The sequence below is a fragment of the Onychomys torridus genome, chromosome 4, assembly GCF_903995425.1.
Source record: "Onychomys torridus chromosome 4, mOncTor1.1, whole genome shotgun sequence".
Lineage (NCBI taxonomy): Eukaryota > Metazoa > Chordata > Mammalia > Rodentia > Cricetidae > Onychomys > Onychomys torridus.
Genome location: NC_050446.1, coordinates 129019864 through 129036152, shown reverse-complemented (window position 1 = coordinate 129036152; position 16289 = coordinate 129019864).

The following is a 16289-nucleotide window of genomic DNA, read 5'->3' as shown; positions in this document are numbered from 1 at the left end:
GAAACAGAATCTATGTACACCATGCTATGTATCTGTTTACTTTATTCCTCTAGGATAAAATTTTATCTATACAACTTCAGTTCCATCCTGGCATTCAGTTCCTCTCTGTCCCTACTTTTTCTGTCCCCTCATAGCCCTAGTAATAACTAAGCCCTTATGCTTTTGATCTAATCTTCATCCTCTGTTCCTTCATCCTCCATCTTTTTCCTCACTCCTTACTACTGGCTCTGAGAAAACTCTACAAGAGATCTGCCTTGCCAGCTATAGACTCTTTGCCTTTCTCTCTTCTCTCCAGCCATGCAGCTCTATCATCTACAGAAAAAATGCTTTGTTTTTCCTATCCTTGCCACATGACTCTGCTCTGGCCAGGAATCCTGTTCCACCCTTCACTCCACCTGGATATGCAAAAACCTTTGTTCTGAGTCAATTGCTCTGGAATGCCATTTTCCTGTCTGGGGAAGAGAGGTCTGAGCTTCCTTTGAACAAGAAACAAAGCTATGCATCTACAGTCTGCTTGTCTCCTAGGCCCTGCAGGGGTGTTAATTACTTCGTGGATCAGCAGCTGAGAAGCTTACACTGTTTGCCAGTATGGTCTAGTAGTATATGGGCCCACAAGAATTTCATAGCAGAAGACAGCTGAAATATTAAAAACTGGATAACACCAAATATTCCTTGATAAATACCTTCCTCTAGAAAAAATGCCTTGAAATGTCTAGGTATAGCTTTAATATACAGCTGGATCTCTATAATATATTCTTGTGACCTGCAAAGGGGGGGGGGGGGTCAGAGGATTTTTATCACAGCAACAGAAGAAAAACTAAGACCAAAATAAACTAAGATACCTAGCTTCTCTTGACCAATCAGAAGCTTATCAATTTTTGCATACATTTCAACATGGCAACAGATGGCCAAAGCCAAGAGGTTGTTTCTTCCTAGTGATGAGCTGGGTCACCTGGCTACAGCCCACCATCTCCTGAAACCCCAAGGGTCTAAGCAAGGATGCTTTTAGCATAAAACAAAAACTTCTCTTTTATAGAAGCCAGCAAATTGGTTACTAAGACCATAGAGTGGGTATAAACTATGGTACACTAGAAATTTCTGTCACCTCCAAGCCACACAGTTATTGCTTCTCCAGTGTTTCATTCATTTAAATGAGCTCCATGACTACCAGAGGCATCTGAGTCAGACTGAGCAAAGTGATTCTGATTTAAACATACCTCAGTTCAAGACATGATTTATTCCGTTCATCTTGGTGAGCACCACAGACATCCAATAATCACATGTGGCATAACCCATGTTCTTTGCATGGTATGGCTTTTCTGGGTATCATAGTCATCTATCTGTTCTCACCACCCTTGTTCTGTTCAGCAATGAAAGCTTCCATTATTGACTGTACAGGATGGTGCGTTGGTGTCTTTCAGCTGCCTTGGTTTTCTGTGACTAGCAGCTGTAATGCCAAAACTAACCCATATTTTACATTTGCTGGTTGTCCTGCATGGGGCACACAGCTGTCATTAAGCAAATGGAACAAAGACATGTGATCACCCTGGTGGATCCCACGTGGCACTGGTGGATCCCATGTAACACCTGCATATCATTTACAATTTCTCAGTGTACAATTTCAGTCCAGCTCCTGTGTGTTTGTTTGCTTTTAAAGACCTCCATAAGAAGCTGCAAATACCAGTTACTAGTGAAGAGCTATTTAAATCCCATACACAAATTCCATCTAAGCAGGCTGAAGGTTCCCTTCCTTCCAGACTTTTCAAAGGCTTCCTGGAATAGTTCAGACTGTAAGCAAATAGGTAGTTACTTTCAAGAAAGCATGCATTCTATGCCACAGTCTCTGCCTGTTTGGATTGGCACCAATAAACATTTTAACCTGAGAACAGACCTGTGTATTCTACAGGAAGCCTGAGGCATGGCTCATTATTTATACAAGGGCTATGGGGACTCTAGCATTTTGTAGTATTTCATTAATTATCCATCTCTAACTCCATCCTGTATTAGATCAAATCATACAAAGCATCCAAGCGTGGCCATGAGTCCAGCATCATCTGCATCATGGGGAACTGTGTACAAAAACCAAGTTTTCCACAGACTGCAGCTCTGAAAAGAACTTTGTTTCACAGGGCAATGTGTTTGTTCTGTGTGGTATAAGGGACCTTAAAACTACTTCACTGAAACTTGGGGGTGCAACACCCAGTCTTTTAGTAAGAGGCTGATTTTAGGGGCTTCCAGTGCTCAGTTCAAGTGTTAAAATGACCCTTGGCTTTTTTGTTTTGTTTCATTTTGTTTTTGAGAAAGGGCCTCATATATAGCCCAGGCTAGCCTGGAACTCCCAATCCAGGAGAGAGTTCCTATCTTCTGAGGATGTGGATTATAGGTGTTACCACATCCAGCAACTTCATATTTTTTTAACCCCAAATGCACCAGGATTGAAAGATGAAGCAGGAGGTGTAACAAGTGATTAGTACCAGATGTGGTGGTACACACCTATATAATCCCATCCTTCAGGAGGCTGATGCTGTGGATATCACTCTGTGTAAATAAAGTTCTGATTGGCCAGTGGCCAGGCAGGAAGTATAGGAGGGACAAGAGAGAAGAGAATTCTGGGAAGTAGAAGACTGGAGAGACCGCCAGCCGCCGCCATGAAAAGCAACATGTAAAGACACTGGTAAGCCACAAGCCATGTGACAAAGTATAGACTAACAGAAATGAGTTAATTTAAGATAGAAGAAGTAGATAACAAGCAGCCTGCCATGGCCATACAGTTTGTAAACAATGTAAGTTTCTGTGTGCTTTCTTGGTTGGGTCTGAGCGACTGTGGGACTGGCGGGTAAGAGAGATTTGTCCTGACTGGGTCAGGCAGGAAAACTCTAACTACAAATGGCGCCCAACGTGTTGGCAAGAGTTTCCACCTAAAACCTGAGAAAAAAGAATTTAAAACGGAGCTAAAAACAGCTTCCTAACTGTCTCTCTCAAGTTAGCAGCAGCCTGCAGGTTTGAGCTACTATGGCGGGTTCCTGGCATGTGTGTCTGACCTGCAGTGTGGCTGGAATGAGGAGTCTACAAGCAGCACTTTACTCTGCTGCATGGTGGATTTAGCCTTTGCGAGTTAAAAAAAAAAAAAAAAAAAGTTTCTGGGCTATATACTGCTTTGATAGAACTGCTTCTAGACCCAGAGCTGGCGGTAAACTGTACCACCACCATGTTGGGAAGTTGAGGTGGGTGGAGCCAGCAGCCACAACAGCGTTTCAGTCTTACAAAGATGGATATTACACAGAGAATCTGGTTTATGTTGTCTTTGGGATTTTTAACTACAGAAAAAGATTTGATCGTAAAAGCTGTTGAGTTAAACAAATATGTAAATTTTAAAGATAGCTTGACTTCAAAATTTGGATATAAGGATATGTTGCTTTGGAAAAGAGTCTCTGCTTTTGTTTCCACAGAAAGCCAGAGGCTATGGATTTGTTCCAGATTAAGATACATCAGGTTTGATCAGCCAAGACCACCTGAAAGGTCTCCGATGACACCATGGCCCAGATGATCTGACATCCAGAATGGTTTCAAGGCAACTGGCTCAGAGGTTCACCCTAATGGACTACTCTATAATCCTAAAATTTTCTTTGTATTCCCATAAGATACAGCGCCCCCCTCCAGCAAGAAGTAGTAAGAAAAACTACGCCCACATTCCCAAAATTATCAAGCTGGCTTTGGAGATGGGATTGGCTCACTCCTTTTCTAAACCCAGACATATTGCTAAAAGAAATGGTTAAAAGATTCTTGTGTCCCAAATCAGAAGACCTCTCTGGTGTGGGACAGAGAAAAACCAATATTTTTATTTTAAACAGGTTGATTGTAAATGTGATCTCTTTCTAAAGAAAAAGAGGGGATATGATATAGATATAATAGGATGAAAGGGTAGATTAAGGAACTTACTTCTAAAGAGCAACAACTTGTTTAAAATGTTTTACATTGGTTTAGATTTTATTCTATTGATACAAACTTAGTTAATTTTGTTATATTGTGTGTATATTTCTACTCTTGTTTAAGGTATTATGTTTATATAGCTCATTTAAAATTGTAATGGATAATTAAAAATAGATTAATAACTGGTCATCTATGATAATCATACTCATAGCCATGTTAGTTAAGTCTTCTAGGTATACACAGAGATATTTCAGATAGACAGTTAATCTTCAAACACTTCAAAGGTCTACAGAATATGGCATTTAAAATATTTTTAAAATTTAGACTTTCTGGACAGTGAGACATGTCTGCTCCTGGCAGCACCAATTTGCTTCAAAGAGGAGGATGGGCATTGAAGACACTTCATATGAGTTTATCTTCACCTTGGCAAAAATAGCCATTTGGGCAAGAAACTGTTGTTGCCTGGACTGCTCCATCACCTGGACATGCAGGACCCATAGAAAGGTGACCATTAAACTTTGCTTTCAAAATGGTCCTTCAGGTTCCTGCTTCACAGAGGAAACTGCCAGACATTCTACAGGACACTAAGAGAAGTGACCGAGAGACTCTAGCCCTGTGGGCTGAAGACAGATGCCCCAACTTTACAAAGGAACATTAGGTGACTGTCCAGGCTGCCAGCTGTCTCTGTCTACTCTTGCAAGACTCCTGAAAAATGTGTACATCCTTCTCCCGGTTCTCAGGTAATATTATATCCTTCTGAGGTCTTTGATGTGGTTGAAGACTAGATAGTTATAATTTCCTCAGTTATGATACAAGATAAGTTAGATATAAAACCTTAGACTCACAAATATAAGATAGATAGGATATCTTCTTTAATATTGTAACTGTAATTCTTGTTAGATAATTGTTTTGTTATATGTAATTATACTATGTAAAAGTTAAAACCTTCCTTTAAAAAAAAAAGAAAAGGGGAAGTGCTGTGGATATCGCTCTGTGTAAATAAAGTTCTGATTGGCCAGTGGCCAGGCAGGAAGTATAGGCGGGACAAGAGAGAAGAGAATTCTGGGAAGTAGAAGACTGGAGAGACCGCCAGCCGCCGCCATGAAAAGCAACATGTAAAGACACTGGTAAGCCACAAGCCATGTGACAAAGTATAGACTAACAGAAATGGGTTAATTTAAGATAGAAGAAGTAGATAACAAGCAGCCTGCCATGGCCATACAGTTTGTAAACAATGTAAGTTTCTGTGTGCTTTCTTGGTTGGGTCTGAGCGACTGTGGGACTGGCGGGTAAGAGAGATTTGTCCTGACTGGGCCAGGCAGGAAAACTCTAACTACAGGCTGAGACTTGGAGATAGGAAATTTCAGTCCAGCCTGTGTTGTGGAATATTCCTTTACACTGTGCGAAATGTGTCACTGTGACTGGTTTAATAAAAAGCTGAATGGCCAACAGCTAGGCAGGAGGTTTAGGTGGGATTTCTGGACAGAGAGAGCTCTGGGAAGATAGGCAGATTCGCCAGCCAGACACAGAATAACTAGGATGGGCATAATGGAGATGAGGTAATGAGCGTAAAAACAGGGGTTAAATTAAGTTAGAAGAGCTAGTTAGAAACAAGCCTAAGCTAAGGCCAAGCTTTCATAATTAATAATAAGTCCCTGTGTCATTTCTTGTGAGCTGGTGGCCCAAAAAGAAAAGTCCATCTACAAGCCTGAGCTACATGGAGAAATCTAAATCAGCCAGAGCTATGTAACAAGAGTCAGAGAAAACAAAACAAAACCACCATCCATGAATTATACTTTGTCTCCTCCCAGGTGGTTTTATGATTTATCATTAAGTCAAAAACATTTCAATATCTTTAAACCCAAATGCCATTCATGCCACTGTATACACCCTTTATTTAAAGCAAGTTTTTAAAGGAACTAGAAAAATTGGATCCCTTTGCATCAAAGAGTTCTGCCTTACATCATATTTTTTAATCAGCTGCCCCCACCCCCACCGCAAAGAACCCCACTTCTCACCTATCACCTGACAGTCGATCTGCATCAAAGCAGGTCCCACCTCTCCACCAGTTACAAAAGGTAAAATATTTAAGGCCATACCCCCTCACAGTCCCATGAAAGTATTTGTTTTCTTTTAAAATTGGGGGGAAGAGTATGGTGATATTGTGTTCCCCAAAATATTGTGCACCCTAATAAACTTATCTGGGGTCAGAGAACAGAACAGCCACTAGATACAGAGGCTAGAAAATAGTGGCACACACTATTTTAATCCTAGCATTCTGAAGGCAGAGATCTGTCTGGAACTCTGTGAGTTCAAAGCCACACTGGAAACAGCTAGGCATGGTGACACACTCCTTTAATCCCAGAAGTGATGACAAGAAGCAGAAAGGTATAGAAGGTTTTGGCCTGGTTAAGCTTTTAGGCTTTTGAGCAACAGTTCAGCTGAGATCCATTTGGATGAGGACACAGAGGCTTCCAGTCTGAGGAAACAGGATCAGCTGAGGAATTGGCGAGGTGAGGTAGCTGTGGTTTCTTCTGATTCTCTGATCTTCCAGCATTCACCCCAATACCTGGCTCTGGGTTTGTTTTTATTAATAAGACCTTCTAACAATTGGTGCTACAGAGGGGAGTTAATATAACAGTCTCTATTTGTAGAGAGCTGCGTGTAGCCGCACCCTAAAGATGGCGCTGGCTTCTACCCTCTGCCTTCCCGATGGCAAACACTCTTTATGGTAAACAGCTCCTTATTTGGCTATGGCTGGATTCATGTGCTGCTGGCATATGTGTGAACCTGTGGACAGTGCCCACGTGGCTGCCTGGGGTTGGCAGCCCAGCCCTACTTAGGTGCTGGGAGAGGCTTGCCCCAGGAGAGAGAGACACAATGCAACTAACAAGAGGTTCTGATTAAACTGTATTAAGAAGAATCCCGGTGTTGCGTCATCCTTGCTGGTCGAGGCAGGCGCGACAAGTGGTGGCCTGTACGGGGACATCGGAGAAACGAACGTACGGGGACATTCCATGTCTCTCTCTGGATTCAGAACTTTTTACAGTCAGGCGGTATACCGGTAAGTTCTCAGGAAAAAAAAAACTGAGGATCCGCGACAAAAGCGGGTAACGTTCACCTGTAGAAGGGAGAGCGGGATAGCAGAGCCGCGACAATAGCGGACGGACAATTCAATAGGGCCGCGACTATAGCGGACGGGTAATTAGAATAACAAAGTCAACAAGGGAAACCTGCTCTGTGACTATAGCGATGGGTAATTTGCATAACAAAACAAGCAGGTAAAACACAACCAGCAGGTGAAACAAAACAAACAGGGAAACCGGAGGGCTGGAGCAGTTCTGCAGAGGCTCCGAGAAACCTCCGAGAAACTTCTCAAATTGAGGAAAGAAAAAAAAAAAAGTATACTAACATGGGCACTTCCTCCTCGCACCCAATTTTTTTGGCTCTTAACGAGCTGCTTCTCTCTAAGAAATTAAAAATAAAAAAACACACCTTAGAGTGGTTTTTGCAACAGTGTGATGTTGTTGCACCTTGGTTTGTAATTTCTGGAAGCCTCACAGTGCCTTCCTGGGAGAAGGTGGGAAGAGACTTAGATTTTGCCGCAGAGCAAGGCACACTTAAGCAGGGGTTAGACCAGTCTGGAGACTAATAAGAGGATGTTTAGAAGATCAGAGATGCAGTGAGGCAATTGAGAATGGTCAAACTGCTCTGGAAATACTGCAGGAAGAGAGATCTGACAAGGCAGCCTCAGACAGGGCAGCCTCAAAGAAAACAGTACCAGGAAACGCAGGGCAAGTAAAAAAGGAGGCAAAAGCTGAGAAAAAACATACAAAATTATATCCTAGCCTTTCTGAGTTGGGAGACTCATGTGCTTCCGATGTCTACTCATGTGCTTCCAATCTCTCTGATTCTGTCTCAGATGATGAGGATGTTGAATCCGTTTGTGAGTCATTGCAACGAGTAAAGGTTAGAAAGAAAAGAAAAGAGAGAAGAGGATCCAAACAGTTAGAAAAGGGCCATGAGAGCATGATCCCTTCTGCTCCCCCTCCGTATCCTGGAGCAATGGGGGCAGAGGGCAGAGTGTCTTTTAATCCTAGAGTATGGAGAAAAGTCAGAACGGAAATGCAAGTTGCATTCCCAGTATTTCAGAATCCTCAGAATCAGAGATATCATGAACCTCTAGAATTCAAGAGGTTAAATCATTAGCAGAGTCTGTCAGGACATATGGCATTACAGCTTCCTTTACAGTAGCTCAGTTGGAAGCTCTGCCTAGACATGCTATGACTCCATCAGACTGGATGAACCTTGCACGAGCCTGTTTAAGTTCTGGTCAGTATTTAGAGCTGGAAAGCCTTTCTGATAGAGTTTGCTAGTGAACAGGCTGCAGCTAACAGGGCTGCTGGTGGAGGCCAGGCTGCTTGGGATATGGATATGTTACTTGGACAAGGTAGATTTGCAAATCAGCAAAATGGGTATTCTATCCAGGTTTATGAGCAAATTAACAACATCGCTACCAGAGCCTGGAAGGCATTGCCCAATAGAGGAGAAGTTAGTGGTAATCTCACTAAAATTGTCCAAGGATCCATGGAACCCTTTTCAGATTTCATAGCTTGCCTAGTGGATGCAGCTGGAAAGATATTTGGTGATCCTGATACAGCCATGCCATTAGTTAAGCAGTTGGTTTATGAGCAGTGCACTAAGGAATGTAGAGCTGCCATTACCCCTTACAAAACTAAAGGATTGGAGGTTTGGATGAAAGTATGCAGGGAATTAGGGGGACCACTAACCAATGCTGGGCTGGCTGCTGCAGTTTTACAAATTAGCCAGAAGAGGGCAGGTGGCACTGGGACTTGCTTCCGATGTGGTAAAATGGGGCATATGAGACGCAACTGCCCCCAAGGAGGGAGCAATCAAGGGGGAAGTAACCAGAGACCAAACAGTGCCCAACACCTGGTCCCGGGACTGTGTCCTAAGTGTAAGAAAGGAAAACATTGGGCGAGTGAATGCAGGTCAGTCAAGGACATTAATGGACAGCCTTTGAGGAATAATACTCCTCAAAAAAACGGACAGCGGGGCCCCCAGTCTCAGGGCCCGCAAATATATGGGGCAATGGAGGATCAGAGACAGGAAGGGAATCAAGAGCAGTGGCCAACCCTCAGACATCCCAAACACCGCGGCAAGCCACTGCAGGTTCAGCAGGATTGGACCTCCGTGCCACCACCAGACTCATATTAACCCCACAAATGGGGGTGCAAGTAGTGGAGTCTGATTTTCAAGGCCCCCTTGACCCTGGTACAGTGGGATTGTTAATAGGGAGATCATCTACTACATTAAGGGGATTACGAATCCATCCTGGGATAATTGACTCAGATTATACAGGTATAGTTAAAATCATGGTTGAGTCACCAAAAGGAATCACTGCCATTTCCCTGGGAGACAGAATTGCACAACTTATCCTGTTACCCAGCTTACATGATTCTCACCCAGCCTATGACAAAGAAAGAGGAAGTAACGGATTTGGCTCCTCAGGCACAGATTTAACATTTTTATCTTTAGACTTAGATCAGAGGCCCACATTACAGTTAACCATTAATGGCATCAAGATAATGGGACTTTTGGATACTGGAGCAGATCGCAGTATCATAGCTAGCAAAGATTGGCCTCGAGGTTGGCCTATACAGGCTTCCTCACAAAACATTGCAGGGACTGGGTTATGCCAGTGTTCCAAACATTAGTGCAAATTTGTTAAATTGGCAAGATTCAGAAGGTCACTCTGTCGTTATGCAACCCTACATCCTTGAGCTTCCAGTGTCCCTCTGGGGGAGGAATCTTATGAAATCCATGGGCTTTCAGTTGAGTAATGAATACTCCAAAGAATCTAAAAGTATTATGAAAAACATGGGGTGTCATCCTGATTTTGGCCTGGGAAAATTTTTACAAGGCAGAAAGGAGCCAATACAAACAGTACCTAGGAAACCCAAACAAGGGTTGGGTTTTTCCTAGGGGCCACTGAGGAGGGCATTCCCATATCCTGGGTAACGGAGGAGCCAGTTTGGGTTCCTCAGTGGCCACTCTCCTCTGAGAAATTACATGCTGCATATCAATTGGTGAAAGAGCAATTGGAGAAAGGGCACATTAAACCCTCCCTTTCTCCCTGGAATACACCCATATTTGTCATCAAGAAGAAATCAGGAAAATGGAGATTGTTACATGATCTTAGAGCTATAAATGAGCAAATGAGAATTATGGGACCCGTACAGCGTGGTCTTCCATTGCTGTCAGCCTTGCCTGAAAATTGGCCTATTATTGTGGTAGATATTAAGGACTGCTTCTTTTCCATTCCGCTGAATAGCAAAGACAGTGAGAGATTCGCTTTCACTTTACCGTCCACTAATCATGAGGAACCTGATAAAAGATATCAGTGGGTTGTATTGCCACAAGGCATGGCCAACAGTCCTACTATGTGTCAATTATTTGTAGCTACTGCTGTAGAACCCTTGAGAGCACGTTTTCCTGGCTTGAGATTCCTCCATTATATGGATGATATATTGTTAGCAGCTAAAGAGGAGAGCATTCTTCAAGAAGCATATAGCTCACTTATAGAACTGTTAAAGCAAAAGGGACTCTGTATTGCCCCTGAGAAGGTGCAACAGAGCAAAGTTGTCAATTATCTTGGCTCTAAAATAACTAACCATCATATCATGCCACAAAAGGTAGAGTTAAGGAAGGATCATCTTTGCACATTGAATGATTTTCAAAAATTATTAGGAGATATAAATTGGATAAGAGGAAGTTTAGGAATGGCCAATTATGAATTAAAACCATTATATGATATTCTAATTGGAGATGCAGCCTTGGATTCACCGAGGCAACTAATCAATGCAGCCCAGGAAGCCTTAACAAAATTAGAGGATAGGCTACAAAGAGCTTTTCTTCAAAGAGTGCAAAATAATGATGATATTACCCTGTGCATTCTGCCTACCCAGTTGCAACCTACGGGGATTTTATGGCAAAAAGGACCCTTGTTATGGATTTATACTAAAATCTCACCTGCAAAATCAATTGAGTATTATCCTACTGCTGTAGCATTACTTGCGCAACAGGGTATTCAGCAATGTTTACAATATTTTGGAACATCACCACAAACGCTAGTTGTTCCTTATGATTCTACTCAAGTCAAGATATTATGTGCTGCTATAGATGATTGGGCAATACTACGTTGTACCTATTCAGGACACATAGATTGCCATTATCCTAAACATCCACTATTAACTTTCTTTAAAGAACATCCTGTAGTTTTCCCTAAGGTAACTGCTTCCCAGCCCATTCCAGGAGCAAGTGTTATATTTACAGATGGGTCTAAAACAGGCTGTGGTGCTTATATGGTGGATTCTAATGAACCTGTAAAGCATCAATTCTTGCCAGGTGCACCTCAACAGGTGGAGCTTTCAATAGTTCTTGAAGTTTTCAAGGCTTGTCCATTTGCATTTAATTTAGTGTCAGATTCTAGTTATGCTGTGAATGCCTTGAAAAGGCTTGAATGTGCAGGGCCCATCAAATTTTCTAGCCCGGTAAGTTCATTGTTTGGCCAATTACAGAAACTGATCTGGCAACGTAAAAATCCCTTTTTTGTACAACACGTCCACACACATACCAGTCTGCCAGGTCCATTGGCTAAAGGCAATAATATAGTGGACCAGTGTACTAGACAGGAATGGATGTTTGTGGCTTCTGCCATACAACGAGCACATGCTTTCCACAAAGAATTTCATGTTAATGTAAGGATATTACAACAAAAGTTTTCTATCTCACGTGCGGATGCACGAAAGGTGGTACTAGACTGTCCCCAATGTGTCATTTTTCATCATCCTTCTAGATTAGGAGTTAACCCTCGTGGTCTGCTCCCCCTAAAAATATGGCAAATGGATGTTACACACATCTCTGAATTTGGACGTGTCAAATATGTACATGTATCTGTTGATACCTGCTCTGGAATCATTCATGCCACCCCAATGGCAGGAGAGAAAGCCTCTCATGTCATTGCTCATTGCTTAGAAGCTTGGGCAGCATGGGGTAAGCCTCAACAGTTAAAGACAGACAATGGTCCTGCATATACCGGACAGAAGTTCGCTTCCTTCTGTCAACAGATGAATGTGCAACTTGTACATGGCCTACCATATAATCCACAAGGTCAAGGCATTGTGGAGCGTGCTCATTGCTCCTTGAAGGAGTTGCTTCAAAAACAAAAAGGGGGAATAGGCTATGGCCGTACCCCTAAGGACAGACTTTCTCTTGCATTATTTACTCTGAATTTTTTGAATTTGGATGCTTCCAATTATTCTGCTGCAAATTTATCTAAAAGGTTGTCTAGTTATCTTTTAGGCAATTGGACCGGAGAGTTTGATAACCTGATGGACCAGCTGAGAGTGGCTATTGTCACGGTGAATTCGACCCGAGTGGATACCGGACTGGTGGAGGGATTGTCTTCCTGGATTGCTACAGCCATGGATCACATGAAGGAGTGGGCGGGAATAGGAGCCCTAGTAGGCTTACTGGTGCTCACCTCCCTAGTATGCTTGTGGTGCATTTGTCGCATTAGGATCTCACAGCGTCGCCATGCAGCCATGATTGTCCAAGCCTTTATGGCCATTGATGCAGGACAGTCCCCCCAAGCCTGGTTGGCTACTTTAAAAGATATTTAGGCACAGGATGCGAGGCCTGCGCACTGCACTTGAGGTTATGATACGCTGACCTCAAGAAGAGCAAGTCTGATTGCATGTGGGTTGGTACCCTAACTCCCACCTCTGTGAAAAGGGTATCGGACGGGTCTAGTGTTCTCTGGGTGGACGACGCCTGGACAAACATTAGTACATGTTCCATTTTAGCAGAGACCAGACCTCTACTCTTGCCTGTTGCTCTGTAAAACAAAAAGGGGGAACTGTAGAGAGCTGCGTGTAGCCGCACCCTAAAGATGGCGCTGGCTTCTACCCTCTGCCTTCCCGATGGCAAACACTCTCTGTGGTAAACAGCTCCTTATTTGGCTATGGCTGGATTCGTGTGCTGCTGGCATATGCGTGAACCTGTGGACAGTGCCCACGTGGCTGCCTGGGGTTGGCAGCCCAGCCCTACTTAGGTGCTGGGAGAGGCTTGCCCCAACGAAAGAGACACAATGCAACTAACAAGAGGTTCTGATTAAACTGTATTAAGAAGAATCCTGGTGTTGCGTCATCCTTGCTGGTCGAGGCAGGCGCGACATCTATTATGTTTTCTTTATGCCAAGACATAAAATACGATCTTTTCTTCATCTTCTTTTCTTTTTCTTCTTCCTCCTCTTCCTCCTCCTCTCCCTTCTTCCTCTTTTTCTTTTTTCTCTTCTTCAGGAGGAAGAGGTTCAGGCAGGCAAATTTTCTTAGCATTCATGAAAATCCTGATGGAGCCGATGTGTTCAGGGTACCTACTATAAATGAGAATTCCTGGAAAGAAGCTATGTCACCAAGAGCTGATTGATTAAAGCTCCAGGGGTGTAGGGAGGTTGGAATGTTGCAGATTCAGGGGTTAATTATAACTTCACTTGGGCTATCCTTAGCCCCTAAATAGCCATGCCTTGCCACCTCTGTGTCTGCCCTAACATCCGTGACTAACAAATAAAAAAGCCTTTGGAATGTATTAACAAAAATATCATTTTCTAACAATCTAAGAGCTAGAATACTACTAAGCAGCTTCTGAGGCCCATGGCTGAGGCTTGTCTACTTGGCTGTCTCTCTGATGTTTTGACCAATGTTTGATTTATGCCTTTCTTCATTCTGTTTTATGAAAACTTCACTGAACTACTTCCATGCTGGAACATGGAATTTGGGGTAACCAAATGTGTGTCCCTTGGCTGTGGTCACTCATATTTAGCTCCAGAATAAACTGTCTCCTCACTTTTGGGATAAGAGTTGTAGTTTTGTGTCAATGCTATGAAAGTTACTTACAAGTTGGTCCACACAGTATTATTTGTGGTGAAACCTGTACAAAGGTCACATTACCTAGCTGCATGGCTTTGAGTGGTCCCAAAGAGCCTCTGGGTTTTCACAGGGCTAATCACAGTAAACAGAATTTATGGTGTCCTTACTCCATCCCAGGACTAGTGAGACATACATAGCATCCTTCAGCCAAGTTAGGATGAAGCCAAGGAGCTGCATCCTGGATGGGAGGGCAAGCCAGAGAGGACACAGGAAGGTCACACAGAGCCTCACCAGGCCCAGCTCTGCACCTGCCCACAGTGTAGCCTTCAGCAGTAGCTTCTGGGCTCAGAGCCAGAATGTCCTCATCTGAAAAAACAGGGCTTACACACAAATACCCCATGATAAACACATTGAATAACAATGGTGAGCCCGTGTTCTACTTCAAGAAATAAAAGATTATTGAAGATTCCTGTTGTCTCTCTCCAACTATGCCTTTCTCTCCTTCGGTCACTTTTCCTATCTTTTCCAGTACTTAATCCTCAAGAGAAAGTCTGTCTCAGTTAAGGTTTCTAGGGCTGTGATGAAACACCATGACCAAAAAGCAAACTGGGGAGGAAAGGGTTGATTTGGCTCACGTTTCCACATTGTGAAAGTCCATTCAGTCCACATTCAGTCCATCACTGAAGGAAAGACAAGAACTCACGCAGGGCAGGCACCTGGAGGCAGGAGCAGATGCAGAGGCCATGAGGGGAGATGCTTACTAGCTTGCTCCCCAGGGCTTGATCAGTCTGCTCCCTTATGAAACCCAGCATAGCAGGTTTTCTTTTGGACCACCAATCAGCTACCAAAACATGACACAGAGACTCAATAGTTTTGAATGCTCGGCCTAGCTTAGCTCTTACAACTTAACCTGTTTCTCTTTGTCTGTGGTTTGCCTTGGGGCTTTTTACCTGTTTTTCTGTATATCTTGCTTTCCTGCTGTCTCTATGTCTGGCTGGCTGGCGGCTGCCTGGCTTCTGGACCCTGGAGTGTGTCGTTACCCCCCCCCCCATTTTCACCTCTTCTTCCTTTTCTCTCTTTCTCTCTCCTAGATTCTCCTCCTATTTATTCTCTGACTGCCAGCTCTGTCTTGCTATTGGCTATTCAGCTCTTTATTAGACCAATCGGGTGCTTTCGGCAGGCAAGGTGAAACAAATGCAACACATCTTTACATCATTCAACAAATGCAGCAGAAACACAAGTACCACACCTCTACACGGTTAAAGTAATAGTCCACAGCATGAACAGACGCAACACACCTCTACACGGTTAAAGTAATAGTCCACAGCATGAACAGACGTAACACACCTCTACACGGTTAAAGTAATAGTCCACAGCATGAACAGACGCAACACACCTCTACACAGTTAAAGTAATAGTCCACAGTACGAACAGACGCAACACACCTCTACACAGTTAAAGTAATAGTCCACAGCATGAACAGACGTAACACACCTCTACACAGTTCAAGTAATAGTCCACAGCATGAACAGACACAACACACCTCTACACAGTTCAAGTAATAGTCCACAGTACGAACAGACGTAACACACCTCTACACAGTTCAAGTAATAGTCCACAGCATGAACAGACGTAACACATCTTTACATAGTTAAAATAATATTCCACAACCCAGGAACACCAGCCCAAGGGTGGCATTGCCCACAATGTGCTGGCCACACATCAATCACTAATTAAGAAAATGCCTTACAGGCTTGTCCACTGCCTGATCTTGTGGAGGCGTTTTCTCAGTTGAGGCCCCCTCCTCTCTGATGACTCCAGCTTGTGTCACATTGACATAAAGCCAGCCAGCACAAGCTTTTGCAAAATTAAAAATATAACTAATTTCTATATTACTAGGGTAGTATTCATATAACCACCGTGTTGTCATTTCCTTTTGAAATTTTATTTATTGTTGTTGTGATGCAGCATATGTGTTGACTAAGATTATCAGATCTATGTAGTGCACTGCCTTCCTTGTCCTATGGCATCCTTTCTTATGCCTGGCTGTGCTCCTGTTCCTGGACTTGGCATCTCTGTCTCCCCTGGATCCTCCCACTGATTCCATATGTAACCTTCCTGTCAGGATCAATGTGTCCTTTCTCTATCAGACTTTTGAGAAAATAGACCCCAACAAACTAGAATTAGGGTCCAGCAAGATGGCTCAGCTGCCAAGCCTGAGGACCTGAGTTCAATCCCCAGGTGGAATCAGAAAACCCACAACACAAACTCTCTCCCCCACGCTTCTCTCTCTCTCTCTCTCTCTCTCTCTCTCTCTCTCTCTCTCTCTCTCTCACACACACACACACACACACACACACACACACACACTCTCTAATTCTCTAATTATATATATATATATATATATAT